The sequence below is a fragment of the Lycorma delicatula genome, chromosome 3, assembly GCF_047948215.1.
Source record: "Lycorma delicatula isolate Av1 chromosome 3, ASM4794821v1, whole genome shotgun sequence".
Taxonomy (NCBI): Eukaryota; Metazoa; Arthropoda; class Insecta; order Hemiptera; family Fulgoridae; genus Lycorma; species Lycorma delicatula.
In genome coordinates this window covers 154,528,254-154,543,783 of record NC_134457.1, presented here as the reverse complement: position 1 = coordinate 154,543,783, position 15,530 = coordinate 154,528,254, and the positions used below count along the sequence as shown (strand labels likewise).

The 15,530-nt window shown below is 28.5% G+C and overlaps 1 protein-coding gene across 2 annotated transcripts in view; it reads right to left on the bottom strand.

The window, feature by feature from the left end:
- The window catches only part of Mef2 (myocyte enhancer factor 2), a 362,113-nt gene extending 347,282 nt beyond the window's left edge, over positions 1–14,831 (bottom strand). For both annotated transcript variants that reach the window (XM_075360828.1, XM_075360832.1), the window contains exon 1: positions 14,518–14,831. The gene's annotated coding sequence lies outside the window, so the exon portion shown is untranslated. The remainder of the gene's footprint in view (positions 1–14,517) is intronic.
- Between the last annotated feature and the right edge of the window lie 699 nt (positions 14,832–15,530).

Here is a 15,530-nt window from a genome sequence, read left to right as displayed (position 1 = left end):
TGTTAATTAAACGGAATACCCCAGAATACTTGATAAAAACATGAAGTAAAAACTGTAATTCTATATAAAATAATATCAAAATACTCTTATACTAAACAAAAATACAAAATACTAATATAAGGAAGTAAATTACCTCTATTTTTTTTTTTTGGCCAGCATCAACTAAATAATCATAAATAAGCTCAAAAAATTTTTAAAAACTTCTCTGAAAAATAGTAAATTTAAATTCTCACTTTTGGAAATTGGTGGCAAATCAAAAATAAATAACTACCAACAATTTAATAACCTTTAATTTGGAGCCATCTAGAAAAATCTCAGCAACAACGACTGCCCAAAAGCAAGTGAAATACATTTTCAAATCACTTACATAATAATATTTTCATTTAAAAAAACTATTCATGATAAAATGTAAAGCTTGACATATTCAAAAATACGTATCAATTGAGTGAGAACCTCCTCCTTTTATTGAAATCTGTTAGAAGTAAATATCTATTCAAAATAAATTTAATTTATACCTCAAACAAATTTAAATGCAGTAAAAAATTTAAAAAAATACAAAATGCCCAGCACAGAACGTAAAAGGTACTGTATTAGAATGGTATTTACTAATCTCAGTGATAATAACTACATCACAGTATTTTATGTCCTGCCTGTATCGTAAAACACATAACACGTATAATATTATAGTAAAGTGTGTGTGATATTAACTACAAACCTCAGTGCTAATATCTAAATTACTATATTTTATGTGTTGCCTGTAGAGTAAAACTTCAATAATGACAGTAAATACTGCAACTGTGAAAAGGTAACACAAGCAAAATCCTACATAAAGATGTAGATACCTTATTTTATAGGACATGATTTAGAAAATAAAATGATTTTTTGACGAATTATAATTAGTAGAACTTAAACAAACAATTGTTGCAGTAAGCTTCCAATGATTCTTTACACTCACATATATTCCATTGTTTATTGTTTTTCACTTGAAGTAGTTTTTGAATAATTTTTACTTTACTTTAGTACAAATTCTATAGTTATTTTATAAAAATAAAGGTAAAACTCTCAATATCAACTCTCAAATAACAACTCAGATAATTCCTGAAGAATTAATGAAATAAAAATAATTGAAATTATTGTTTTTTTTTTTTAATCTGATTCAAAATGAGAAATTTTTGTCACTATTAAAAATTAATCTCTTTGAACTACATAAAATCAAAAGGCTTTTTATAATAACTGATCTACAAATGCTGTTTGATAAGTTATCATATATACAGAATGCATATTTCTATCATTACAAACATTTTGAAATTTGAATGCTTTTCAATGAACTTTTTTCCTACCTTTTTATTCAGTAAAACTTCACAGGATTCCACTAGTAACAGATCAGTAAATTTCAAAAAATGTGAAATTAATATTTATACATTCAAATGCAATTAATTGAACATTCGGTTTTTATTTTCAATTAAAATGGTTAAAATTTTTAACCCAGTGGTTTCTTTATTACAACACTTAATCAAAACTTGAAGTAAAAACCTCAACTGGCACTCAAAAAGTTATCTACCTTCTTAGAAAGAGTGGTAGTGTCATTTTTATTTCTCAATATTGGTCCCTTGCACTTCCACACACTCCATTTAGCCTGCACAGAGGTTATGTCAGAGTAAAAAAAAATTATTTTCTTGCTCCTCAAAACACCCTGAAACAGTCAACTCTTCTTTTTCTTGAGGTTTCTGAACATTTTTCTTGAGGTTTCTGAATGGAAAAAAATTACTGGGGGCCAGGTTCGGATTGCAGGGAGGGTGAGGAAGTTTGTGAATTCCACACTCTCTCAAAGTCTGCTTTGCAATGAGTGATGAGTCGACTGGGGGACTGTCATGCAAAAGTAAGATACCTTTGGTTAACTTCCCACAACGTTTATCCTTTATCGCTGCCTGTAGCTTCTGAAGATACTCAGTGTAGACATTATCACGGATAGTCTGCTTGTGCTCCATGTATTAATCAACAAAATTCCCTCACTATCCCTGAAAATTGTGGCCATGATCTTCCCAGTTGATAGCTCGGTCTTGAATTTTTTTGAGTGTTGGGGATCCTTTGTGTTTCCACTGTGTGGACTCTTGTTTGGTCTCAGGATCCCAGTAACCAACCTGTTGAAGATTCCTTTAAGACTCCTATAAGTCCTATAAGACTCCATAAGATTCCCTTCACACAGTTGCAAGTTCTCCACACTCAACAGCGCACAACACTGCTTCTGATGAAATGTGAGGTTTCATTGGACCCATAGGTAACTAACTGACTTTTGTCATCTGTAAATGGTTATGAAGTACTGTTATAATGGTTCCTTCAGACATTCCACATTCTGTAGCAAGTATTGTGACCCTAACACATCTGTCTTCCATAACCAATCTGTCCACTTTCTGGCAGATGTCAGGTGTGGTTGCTTCCACTGGTCTTCTGCTGCAGGGATCATCTTCAATGGATTCCCTGCTCCACTTAAATTGTTTGGACCAGAATTTCATTTGGTATTGTGAAGGCACATTATCACCACACACAGTCACCATCCTGCTATGGATGTCTTTCAGACATTTCCCTTCTTTGGTGAGAAACTTCATGACTGATCGATGCTACAATTTCTGCAAATCCATTGCCATAGCAAGATTACTATTCAGAGGACTATTGCTTCAACACATGTAAAAGAAATTCAATAAGAATTAGGTCATAACACACACATATTATGAATTACATATAGGTATCAAACATCTCACTACGTAAATTGCAACACCCTTAGGTAGACAACTTTTTGAGTGCCCCTCGTATCACATCTATTATTGTTGTAAAAGGAACAATATTTAACAAATGTTGCAAACAAACATTAATCGAAAATCTCCAATTCATCAATTCACATTGTTGTAGGTCGAAGTGTAAAAATAACTCTGCCGCAGTTCAGAAGAAAAAAGGTTGCAATATGAAAGCGGTTACTTTTAACTGGATTTCATTCAATATGGTACAATTAATATCACTACTTCAGTTTGGATAAGGGAAATCTCAAATATTACACCTCAAATTGTGCCCGTTTAAGATCTACTAAGAAGCAATGGCAATATAAAATATTAAATAAATAACCAGGAGCATAAAATTTGAATAAATATTATGGTCATAAATAGAAAAAAAAACTCATAAAAATACTGCAAAATTTAAAAGTTAATGCGTTACATGCAATTAATTGAAATTCCCTGAGGCATTGGACTCAAAACCTCTTCAACTTTTTATGGAGGGATTTCCTCCATTAAAAGTTTTTAATTTTTAGTGATGGGACAATGCACATTCTCTTCTAAAAATATAAATAAAAGCAATCAATTCATATTCTGGATCAGTTCATAGAATAATCAATAGAAAACAATAAAAAATTAATAGTTCATATTAAAGCAATTAAAGTTTATTAGCTATCGATCATAAATAGGCAAAACAATGTAAGGAATTCAAAAAGCAATAAATAACCATTCTTAAACTGGACATCGCTGACAAATAATACCACCATACATCCATTTACACAGGGAATGATTTTTGGTTAAAAATATGTATTTATTATTACCAAAACACATATTTAAATAAATAATTTTGAATAAACTACATCAATTCACTCCTACATCAATAAAAAAATAAAAATCCTTGTCTTTAAATTTTAATTAACAATGACAGATATTAAATAACAGATTTGTATTAAAAGATACAAATCTAATGTAAAACATATAATATCTATTGCAAACATATAATATTAATAACCAGAAAAATCTGAATCTAAAAAAGAGATGAACAGCAATGAATTTAAGATGCTTGAATATAATAATTTATTAATTAATATTCAAATGTATTCTAATTAATAATAATCAGATTATAATAAATCAAACTTTAGATATAAATAAGCATACCAACTGCAATGATGAACTGAAAACACTCATTACAATTTTCAAGTATTAATAAAGAAGCTACAAAAATAATCTATGATCGAAAATAACTGAAAAGGACTACATTAACAAAATCAAAAAAGGCATACAGATTTTATAAATACGTTCAGCACAACAATTAATAGAACATTAAAGTGTGAGGAGTAGCATGTACACAATTAATAGCAGAATTTTACATGAAAAAAATTTGCTGTTATTTAAAAAAAAAAAAATTTTTAAACTATTCATATCTTCTAATAGAAATTATCCATAGACTACTTTATGCAGCCATGTCACCCAAAGATCACATAAAAGAACATAATGTAATAAAATAATCAGTGTATGTAGATATAACATTCTCACTGATTCACTCCTCAACGAGATAAATAAATATTTAAAAAATGATAAAAAATACATTACACAACAAATGAACTACCACACACAATGTGAAAGAGAAAATAAGTTTAACAAATTTAAAAAGGCTGGATAAAATGTAGCCTTCACAACAAAACTCAGTGCCCCTAAACCGATTGATGCTCAACACTGGATAGCAGCACATAAACGTGTACAATGGATGTATAAAAGCACTCTATACCGTGAGGCAGCATTCCCAACCATCTCATAGAAGCATATCAAAATCTACAACCTTGATATTACACATAAGCAAAAGAAAGACCACATCTTAACGCACTAACACTGTGAAATCTTTAACAATAAATACTAAATGAACAGAACAATTCAAATTCATAATTTTTTTAAATATTCTAACTGACTTCAAAACACAAGAAAATCACCAGCAATAATATCAGCTGATGCCAGGAAGGAAAACAGCATCATCAGTCTGTGAAAGTAAAAGCAACTGAAAAGCATGTAATACGAGACTTTTAAAAGTTTTACTCAAACAATTTTTCTCTATTGAGTGGAATCAATGCATAATTTTCTCACAAAATGAGATACATTAATTTGACAGTTTAAATCATTTTCATCATCTTTAATATAACTCAAGATGATTGTAAATCATTTGAGGTACAAGAGGCTAGTCAGAGTAGCTTTGTCTGAAAGTAGTGATTTTCATAATACAGCAAGCTGCTGTAAAGTATCAAGTGAATGTATTACTTGCAGTAATGAATATAATCTGCATTTCAGCAGAACTAACATGCTGATATACACATCAGTATACTCAGCTAAGTAATGAATGTGATGGGAAATCAACATTCATTTTTCTATTTTCCTGTTAAGCCTGGCATCAGATATTTAATATTTTCAAAATGGCTTTGCTACTTTTTAAAACAACATGGATAATTTCCCACAACACAACAGCTATTTCAAGTGTTATTAACTTCCAAATGAATCAATTATTTATCTTCATAATTCCTTATAAAGGAGCATTAAATAGCTGTCTATATTGCAAATAATTATTGAGCTACTTGAAAGTCATATTTATTATAATTTTATCACTAAAAGTTAAGTTCAAAAACTGACAACAAAATTAAAACTTGTTGATTTACATTGTTAATGGCAAATAAATATTTTAAGAAACTGCTTAAGGTAATTTTACAATAATCCGCAATATATTTAGTTCATATGGTAAAATTTCAACACCTTGTTTCTGGTTAGGATGCCTGGGTAACCTAAGCCAGGAAAAAAGCAATAAAGAAACGTTATCCGAGAAATAAAAATATCCAACAGAAAATACTGAAATATTGCATGTAAAAATATAAGTGATAAGCTAAACAACAAACTAGAAATAAGGTAAACTAATGAGTTAAACATTTTATACCAAAACTACTGTAACTGTTCAATATTGTATTTTGTCTTCATTTAAAATGCTACAATTACTATAAAATACATTTTTCAACATCCACTTCTAATAAAATCAAATATAAACATTTGTCATACGAAATGAGGAAATAGTAATATTTTTGTGTTTTTATAAACATCAATATTATTGCTTGCAGTTCACCAATTTTTCTGGCACTGCAAGGTAGTACAATTTTGTCCTTAATAAACATTAATACCGAAAAGAATATACACTTTATTCTTATATATTAAAACAACCTAACTCCTGAATGGAAATAACACAATATATCCACAATCATGTAAGATTAAGTCTTTTCTATTCCCCTAAATATAACATAAATTTTATAACATTTAAATACAGCTATACTATAAATATAACCCATTACTTGTATACATTAAGGAAGATGTGCATGTCACATTCTTGAGGAGGACTTTGAGCAAATGGACACATTTTTAAGTTACAACATTTAGAATAATTTTAAATAAAGATCAGTGCAGAAGTCTGACACAATATATTTTTGCTAATAAGCGATAAAATATTTTTCAAATATTCAACTCTCACAGTTTTAAGCTTATAATCAAATTTATTCATTTACTTTGTAAATATGCTTACTAACATACAATCAAAATAAATTAATTAAATAAAAACATCAACTAAATGAACGATACAACAATAAACTAAAAAAACTTCAACAAGAATCTTTATAAGTTCTGAGTAAAAATGACAAATTGCATCACTTATAAATGATTGTACAGAATATTATCTCAGGGAGTAGGTTCCACGAAGTTCCACGAAATTCAATTATTCAATAATAAACAGTTCAAATTATTTGAAGATAAAAGTCAATGATCAAAGCCACAAATAAATTGATCCTGTCGATTATTTTAATTAAACAACACTGGTGCAGTTTTACTGGATGTTTATCAGCAAAATGATAAAATTTACTAAAAAAAATAATAAAACCTTCTATAAAGTGTGAAATATAGAAAATCAATCTAACACTTGAATATTTGTAGCTGATTTTAATAAATAAATAATGAAAATAATCTAAACAAGAATGGAGAAATAAGACATAAAGGAATAGAAACTAAAGAATGTAAAGAGAAGAAGGTTTCCACAAGTTAACATGAAAATTATTAAACAAAAACTAATAAAGAAAACTGTTACATTAAACAAAAGCACAGATAAAATAGAAAATTAATAATATTTTTTAGTGCCCCACAAGTGATGCTTTTACATTTGTATGCTACACTGGCTGTAAAACGATAACATAACTTTCAAAGAAAATTATTCTGATTCATGCTGTTCATACCTCATATGCTTTACATGCGCATACAGCCAAAAGAAATATAAGACAAAATAGTGTACAAAAACAAATTAATGTACTCCTTGTTGAAAACAATGCATTATATACAATGCTTCAACGCCAAGCAAAATCAATTTTAAGATGGCATAAATAAATTCTAAATTTTAGTAAATGAAGGATAGAGATTACTTGCTGATGAGTTTTCAAACAATAAACTTTACATTACAACTAGCACCTAATTTTTTTTCTTTATATTTATCTAGAATCAAATGAGATTTTCTAACATTTATTTTTATTTAACACGGAGATTTTCAAAGATTATTAATAACTCATTTTCCCAATTAAGTTCAAATTATTCAGCAATTGGTGGGAATAATTCCCACCAATTATTCAGCACTTTCAACGCAGTTAGCAGTTACATTCTTGCAAAGGCACCCCTGATAAAGTGGTTAGAAACTCCTTTCTTACGAGTAGTAAGAAAATACATTAGTAAGTAGTTCAACACATTCATTGATGTATGTAGTGTTTCTTTATATAACGTGGGCTTTTGGTGACATTTATTGAGTTCAAAGACTTAATTTCTACAGTGTGTGAAATTTTGATTTCATATAAAGTTGCAGGTGACTACAATTGTACAAGCAATCACGTGCAGCTGACTGCGTGTTGCTTTCAAAACCATAAGCGATATAAAAATCAGATCATACAAAAATGGTATAGACATTACAAAAAAAAAGAAAAGACAACAAGATCTTATGACAGAAAAATGATATTTTTGCAGAAAGTGGAAAATTAAACGGTTTCCAGTTCACTATTTCACTGCTAAACCCACTTAAATGCTGTTGGTATTTAGTCTACAGGTGACACCAATCTATTCACAAACAGACTTAATATGAACAACACTATTCTCAAAGACAGCAACTACTTGTTCCTAAGACACTTGCTGCCATAAAAAAAAGACTGAAACAGATAAAATATTGACCCAAGTAGATTCATAGTATCTCTGTCTTTCATCTGGAAGGTTCTGGGTTTGAATCCCTATCAGGGCTGGTATTTTTATATGCTACAAAATTCATCTACTACAAAGCAACTGTAATTGGGTATAAGCATATTGTTCCTGTTTTAATAATAAATAAATATTAATAAACCTTTTCTCTAAGAAACAATGTGTTATATGCACTGAATCAAATCAGTAAATTAAGATTTTTAAATCTGAAAATATGGTAAATGTCATATTTCTATAGATTATTTGCAATTGCTTTTTTCCCATAGTTTTATGTAGTGTGTCTGTGCTATGCGAGGGTGATTAGATGTATTGTGATTATGCATGTCAGTTGTAGCAAATATCAGCTATGCTGATGACATCATCCTCCGGTACAAAGACAATACAAGACAATGTCACACATTCCTTATACACACCAACAAATTACACCTCAACTGACTTTCACAGCAAAATATGGGCACAAAAAATGACTTAACCAGAGTGGGTCTGGACAACCTCTTATCAAAGGAGATGTAAGACTAAATATTAATTTTTTGGAAATAACAGTTAATTCTATAATGTTAAATTTTGAACATACTGTTTTAAAATTTAGAATGCAACATTTTAATTTTTAAATCCTCGAACTTGTTAATTCTGTTAACTAACAGTTAACATGCTGTACGTCATGTTTTGTACATGACGTACAAAACAAAATAAAACATACCTATTGACACAAAATACCTAACACCAACAAAGATACAAAACTGCCAACAATTTCAGGAAAGAAGGTTGCTTTAAAACTATGAGAAATATAACTGGAAAAAAATATACACTGACAAACAAAGCAAGCCATGAGTATAGTAATAAACAAATTAAACTCTACTGATCACCCTAAATTATTAGAAAAAGTAAATGCAAATTCACCTTCAGACACAAAGAATATACACAAGCACTATGCAGAATAAAATAATTCAACCTTTGCAAATTACCTGATATAAATGAGACACACATACATAGTTATTAATACTTATAAATGAGACATACCACATAATTATTATTACTTATAAGTGCTAGCATTCAATTATATGAACATTATGTTCCAAAAACGCCCACTTCTCTTCTTTCATGGATGTGGGTACACTTAAAAAAAAATCATGTCTGTATATCAAGATATCGAACAAACTAATTATGAAACAATAACTATTATTTTAATCTCTAATTAACAATCTTCATTTCAAATGTTTTAGGATAGTTTGAACTTGGCATTTTATGAACGTCTTAAGAGTCATACAGACTGCTTTTCATATTTATTAGGAGTGCTACTTTAAGCTACAACAAAAATAAAATTACTTTATAAAAGATCTTTTAAAAAGCTGGTTGGTTTCCTGAAGAGTACTAGTGCGCGATACAAGAGGAAAAAATAAACTTTTTAGCTTGCAAAAAGTAAAAGTGATTGCATAAACATTTTAACATAAAAGTATTATACATAGACATGTGGATGTGTTTAAGGTAGTAAAAAAAAATTATAAAAAAAATGTTTTTTTATAAATTTGGATTACTTCCAAGTTTATTGTAGTCTATTGTAAATAAATTAAAAATGAAAAGACAATTATTTTAATCAAAAATTATGAAGTCAAGATTTGAAAAACAAATATTTTGGTTAAACACCTGCCAAAACTCTCCCAGCAAAAATTGCAAAATTCTACTATACACTCGAAGAGTTAATCACAGATGTTTCACATGTATACCAAGAACTCAACACACGTAAAAAATGTGAACTTACATACATACTTTTGTTAACAAAAATAATCATATTTAATAAACAAATACAACTTGGAACAAACAAAGTATTCAGCTATGATAAATATCTTCTATCTAGACATCAAATTGAAAAATAAACTATCTATTAAATTCTTAGGGAGTCCGACAAGAATGTTCCCTATCTCCGTTACTTTTTAATCTTTACATGAAACTAGCAGTTAATGATGTTAAAGAACAATTTAGATTCGGAGTAACAGTACAAGGTGAAAAGATAAAGATGCTACGATTTGCTGATGATATAGTAATTCTAGCCGAGAGTAAAAAGGATTTAGAAGAAACAATGAACGGGCATAGATGAAGTCCTACGCAAGAACTATTGCATGAAAATAAACAAGAACAAAACAAAAGTAATGAAATGTAGTAGAAATAACAAAGATGGACCACTGAATGTGAAAATAGGAGGAGAAAAGATTATGGAGGTAGAAGAATTTTGTTATATGGGAAGTAGAATTACTAAAGATGGACGAAGCAGAAGCGATATAAAATGCCGAATAGCACAAGCGAAACGAGCCTTCAGTAAGAAATATAATTTGTTTACATCAAAAATTAATTTAAATGTCAGGAAAAGATTTTTGAAAGTATATGTCTGGAGTGTCGCTTCATATGGAAGTGAAATTTCATATGGAAATTGGAGTATCTGAGAAGAAAAGATTAGAAGCTTTTGAAATGTGGTGCTATAGGAGAATGTTAAAAATCAGATGGGTGGATAAAGTGACAAATGAAGAGGTATTGCGGCAAATAGATGAAGAAAGAAGCATTTGGAAAAATATAGTTAACAGAAGAGACAGACTTATAGGCCACATACTAAGGCATCCTGGAATAGTCGCTTTAATATTGGAAGGACAGGTAGAAGGAAAACATTGTGTAGGCAGGCCACGTTTGGAATATGTAAAACAAACTGTTAGGGATGTAGGATGTAGAGGGTATACTGAAATGAAACGACTAGCACTAGATAGGGAATCTTGGAGAGCTGCATCCAGTCAAATGACTGAAGACAAAAAAAAATAATAAATAAATTCTTAAAAATAACTCAAAATATCTGAGACTTCACTGAAGAAGATTTTGCATGATTAACTCAGAAAAGATCTTAAGTACAACTTAATAAAGTTTTAAAAAGAGTCATCAAAGATTTTTAAAAAATGCTTATTATATCTTGTCATACTGATTCATCAAAAAATTTAACATTAAGTTATGAAATTCTATAATTTTCTGAATACTAAAGAAATAATTCATTAAAAAACATTATGTATCACCCATTCCCACAATTAATAAGACAATTGTCTTATATTATTACCAAATAAATAATATTACAATAAAGCAATCATTTTAAATTGGTCTTGTTTTTTGACTGTTTATTTTCAAAGCTCCATAATTTATAAAATTATCATCACCAAAACATACATCTATAATTAATACTAATAGATGAAATATAAAACGGAAGTAATTTCTTTCATGTTAAAGTAACTTGAAGACATTTTTCAACTTAAAAATCTAATAAGCTACACTATAAATACTTAATATACTAAATGAATAACAGAAAGGTTGTCAAATGAAGTAGTACAAAACAGATTAAGAAAAGTAAACTAGTAAGGCTTTGCAGTACTATAGACTATATAAAGTATGGCAATCAAATACTTAAATGTAACTAGCACACTTTAAAACAGAACTGAAGTAAGATATTGCTCACATTTCTGATAGTATTAATGAACATCTATTAAAACAAAAGTAAATTGTAATAGCATGAAATGGCTAGGTTTAGTAACTGGCTAGAAATTTTATAATATGTTGACAACATTTTGCTATGAAGCAAAAGATAACACAAAGTCAATTAAAGTTCAGAAAACTTATAAATGTTAAACGAGCCATGTAACAAACACCATACAAGTTGGACTTCTACAACCCTTAAGATGCACAATTTTTAACACAAAACTTTAAAATGTAGTCACTTCTGTAAAACTGTTCATGGAATTAAGCTGAACAAATATTTTGTATCTAGACATTAAACTGAAAAAATAAATTATTTATATTTTTTAAATAGATAGATAGATAAAATCTATCAGAGTTATAAAGCAGATCAACAGGCGTAGATCAGTACCAATTTTATCATATCTCTTTATGCTTTGAAGTAGCTTTTGACACAGTATTGACAACATATACACAATACTGACAACATATTTTTCCTTTCAATAATCTTATGGATATAATAATTAACTTTGTAAACATTTCATATTAAAAGACAAATTTATTAAAAAAAATTATTATATTATTAGACATTATTATTACTTATTTGACATTAGACATTATTTGTACTTGTTTAGTTTCCAACACAAACCAAAATAGCTACCAAAGTGTGGCATTTTGATTTTAAAATACCACACTAAAAAAAACAGGGATTATGCCCTCAAAAGGTACCTCAAACAAAACATTTTTTCAGATGTTCATAGACAAAAAAGACAGAAATATAAAAAAAAATTAAGGTAAAAATGTGTTGGTTGTGACAGCTAAACCGATTTGCTTAAAACAAAAGACAAACATCTCTTTAAAGATGTAAGATACAAAATCACAATAATAATGGAAAATTTCAGACAATTTTTACTTCTTTAATCTTCAACCCAAGCCACAAAAATAGCTTCCAATATTCACAAATTTCCAGACTGTCATATACAGTAGCATTCCTCATCAATACAAATCATTTAGCATTTGATTCATTTACTAATGTTTTATAAAATCCGCTGTTGCAAACATAACCCTCCTTCTCAAATTACATTACAGAAAATAAACACTGTCCAAGCACAGATGCAAAAAATAACATTAACAAAAGTAAAATTGGCTATAAAAAAAAAATCCACACACTGTAGTCAGACATTAATTAGTTACATCAATACACAATTAGAAAGAATATATGAAGTATTTTATATGAATTAAAGGAAGAACACTATTCAAATAAAGAATTGTAGATGAAATAAAAGGACACTATTCAATTTCTGATGGCTGATTCCATGGACTAGAATTAATATTAATCCATGACTCTTAAAATCCAATAATAAGATTTCCCTTTTCAGTGTCAAAAAAAGTAATTATAGAAAATTCATTACGCTCCAATGATAATCTGTTGTTTTTTTTTTAGGTCACAGATGAAAAGCTGTCTAAGCCGACGTAGGAAAACAAACAGACTGATTCATTAACACATTATCCATCATGGTACATAAAACACAATGGGGAGTTACAGAGAATTAGAGTCACCAAAATAATCATAAATCTATTCAATAAACACAAAGAGTTTCTAATGCTTAAAAATACAATCAAACTATTAAAAAATTATCTATTTAAAAAAAGCACTATGTGAAAATAAGTTCAACTTTCTATTTACCGTAATGTGACTCAGAAAAATCTTTTTTAATAATATCAATTTAAGTTAATAAGAATTATTGGGAAATGTCTTTAAGAAAAAACAATTTTTTAATTTATATAATTAATATAATTATTTAAAAATAAACAAATGTCATATACATAAAACTTGATGTAAACAATGTAATTTTTTTTCATGAAATGCAAGATACAGTCAGGAGTGTTTTTTAAGTTCATAAGAAAATTGAGGATATTTTTCATTATGTCATTATCAATTTTAAAAGGATTATTTTAATGATTCTATAAAACAAAGGCTATTTGGTTTAACAAAGCATAAAATACAATTTAAGATCCAATTTTATTACCAAATAAATCTACTGCAGGACACTAGATAACTTCTTCCCTATCAAGATGAAAAATGTTAACTTGTGCTAAACTACTTTGGACTGAAAACACTCAGTGCTGCATGACAAAAGAAATTAGCAGTTTAAACTAAACAAACTTCTCAAAAAATTCTACATGAAGGATATTTTCTACAATGTGTAACCAACTTATAATCATTAAAAAAACTCATTTGAATGTACAAAATATATTAATTTCAACAATTTGAATATATCAAATCAATTATTGACATAAACATAAATACAGTTTTTATAAATTACAATTAAACATTTTCAGAAAATATTAAGTCCAATAAAACAGTATAATTATTTATAATGTTAATTTCTAATGAATGTAGAACAATTCTAAAGTATAAAAATTAAACACAAATAGAAAAACGTAAATAACGAAACAAAGTGTACATTAAAATTCTACACAATACAAAAACAGATCTTCAAATAAAGTAAACTCCATAACATCGCGTTAAAAAACAATATTATTGTTCTACACTAAGTAATGCGAATGCAATTACTGATGAGCGCAACATAAAAAAATTATCGTGCACCAAACCCATACAGTTTTTCCGCCAAGGCCAAATCAAAATCATGGTCAAGGTTTATAACCTGGTCAAAATAATAATTAAAACTCGAAAAATTGATAAAAAATAAAAATAAAAGTATCATAAAACCAAATTTTCAGTGGGATTCAGTACCTAACCTGCCTTTAGCATCAAATAGTTCAAAACAAGATTCACATACTAGATAAGAGCATGCCGAGCTATCCTCAGCTGTCCCAAGACATTTGTAGTTTCTAATCATAAAATAACAACTGAACACTGTACCAACGCAAATTGTGTTGCAAATGAATGGTCAAACATAAAACTCTTCACAGTTAATCAACATTAAATCAATTAAAATTATAATAATAAATACATAATATTTACCTCACTTTATTCCTTTTGAACACTCCTCAGAGCACAGTCCGAGCAAGATACACTTCCTTTGACGTCACGAATTGTCACAACCAAATGCCTATTTAACCTTGCGCATTGGCCGGGAATCGTAAAGGCAATTACAAAATACGATACTAACCTCAAATCACAAACAAACGGGGTTTAACAGTTTACTTTCAAAAATATTGTATCAATTTAAATAAAATGAAGAAAAAGTTACTAAATGTTGTTTTATTATTATTGTTATTAGTTCTTGCTTGCGGACACTGGGTGATGTCATTATGACATCATTGATCGCCAACCTTCATAACCGTAGGCATTGAATGACCTTGATAAGAGTTTAACATGACCGGAAAATAACACAATGTTGCCAGTATTAAACGGTTAAAACAAAATTATGCTACCGCAAAGTAAACAACATCGATATAATTTTTTAAACGTTCATACATATTACTCAATAGTATTTCAGAAAATAATGAAAGGGAAAAATTATATAAAAATATTTCATGAAATCTGGTTTACTCCAACAGAAATCACTCGAAACAGATAAAACATGGCATCGCTTTGAAGGTTTAATTTGTTTGGTAGGTTTCTGTTTTGCAGTAAATATATGTCAACATCTTTATTGCTACATGTTTATGTAGCTTAAAATATGATCTTTTATATTTCTTTAACAAATTAAATCATTAATTAACCAAAAAAATAAAATGTAACGTAGTTGCATTTTAAAATGCAACTAAAAATGAAATATCCCGCAAAATAAAGTCATTACTGAATTTCTTTTTTTGTATTCCTTTATATATGCATCACTGCAACTGCATAATAATTTACGAAATGAAAATATAAAATTTCTTGTCTTCGTTAACTGTTGGCAACCTTGGGGTCAAACTTTCCTGTTTTGAAAGTAGTTGTTTTTTCCACTTGTTAATGTAGTCCTGTTATACAGTCACATGGACAATTATTTATTCCTATTATTTCGTAATCATTTGTATTGGTTTGTACAT